We start from the raw sequence: 1,475 nt of genomic DNA, 5'->3' as shown, positions 1-1,475 counted from the left end.
GACAGCAGTTGGCCAACCCAGTCCTTGGATACTGTTCCTTTTTGTTAATAAGCTATATTATTCTCCCAATGTTGCTGCACCAAATTACTACGAATTCTCTTACAGTCTTTATTCTCTTACAGTTCTCGATGTCAGAAGTCTAAAATCAAGATGTTGGCCAGACTGCATTCCTTCTGGGAGCTTTCGGAGAGAATCTATTTCCTTGCTTTTTTCAGTTTCTTTTCTTTCTTTCTTTTTTCTTTTCTTTTTTTCAGGTGAGGCCACACTTGGTTGACCTCACAGACTGCAAGGACCTTGTCAGCTTACACCTACAGCACCTAGTCTTCCTAGGTGGTCTCCCATCCAAGTACTAGCCAGACCTGATCCTGCTTAGCTTCCAAGATCAGACAGGATCGGGCTTGTTCAGGGCAGCATGGCTGTAGATGCCTTTTTCAGTTTCTACATGCCATCTACATTCCTCGGCTGATGGCCCCTTCTTTGAATTACTCTAGCTTCTTGTCTCCATTGTCACATCTCCTACTATTCATGTTAATCCTTCTGCCTCCCTCTTATAAGGACCCTTATGATTGCATTGGGTCCACCTAGATGATCTAGCATCATTTCTCCATCTCAAGATCAATACAACGGCCTTTTTACATGTCAGGTATCATGTTCACAGGTTGCGAGGATTGGACATGGACACCATTGGTGACCATGATTCAGACTACCACATAAGCCTCGGCCAGGTGTCGTCCCACAAGGGATTTCCTAGTTTCAGCCTCTGCTTTTCTAATAGGATGATATTTGAAGCTCCCTGAAACCCGTGCTTCATATCTATGAAGTGAACGTTTATCCTCTACAGTAAAGCACAGGGTGAGGTGCTTTAGAACCAAAGGACAGGACGACTTCTGAGCTCTTGTCACTTTTTATCAGCTGGATCATGGGCAACTCACTGCACCTCACTGAGCCTCAGTTTTCTTGTCTGTGAAAGGGAAACATCTTCTCTTCTCAGGGTTGATATGAGGCTCAAAGATCAGCTCTGGAAAGGACTTGGTACACAGTAGGATCTCCAGGAGGCCCTCTTAGATGAAAGTGAACTAAAGCTGCCCAGCAATAGCATTGTCATGATGAGTCTGCCCATGATAGGGATGAAAGGTGAGAAGAGGAGGAAAAATCCAGAAGGAATAAAATGTTGGTTACATTGCCAGGGCAAGAATGAGGAAATATCCTTTTTCTACCTGAACTGCTTTGTAAAGACAATGAAAATCTCTTTCTGCTTCCTCATTATCCATTGTTAACATCAAATATCCAAGCAGCAGACAGCGGGCACACATCGGGTGCAAATGGCTAGCCTGAAGAAATGCCATGTGTGCTTTGAAGACAGTGCTAGATTTAGGAGGCCTAAAAGTATGTTGAATATTCAGCGTTCCTGATATGCTGTTGGATTGGGAAAGCAAAAATCCTTAATTGATTGGTGATCTCAGTTTCCTTCTCTG

At 43.6% G+C, this 1,475-nt stretch overlaps 1 pseudogene; it reads right to left on the bottom strand.

The window, feature by feature from the left end:
• Positions 1–305: 305 nt before the first annotated feature.
• Positions 306–424, bottom strand: LOC118607345 (annotated as a pseudogene).
• Positions 425–1,475: the final 1,051 nt, after the last annotated feature.

Source organism: Rousettus aegyptiacus, unplaced genomic scaffold (assembly GCF_014176215.1).
Source record: "Rousettus aegyptiacus isolate mRouAeg1 unplaced genomic scaffold, mRouAeg1.p scaffold_m13_p_8, whole genome shotgun sequence".
NCBI lineage: Eukaryota > Metazoa > Chordata > Mammalia > Chiroptera > Pteropodidae > Rousettus > Rousettus aegyptiacus.
The sequence above is the reverse complement of the archived record's forward strand: the minus strand, read 5'-3'. Positions and strand labels throughout refer to the sequence as shown.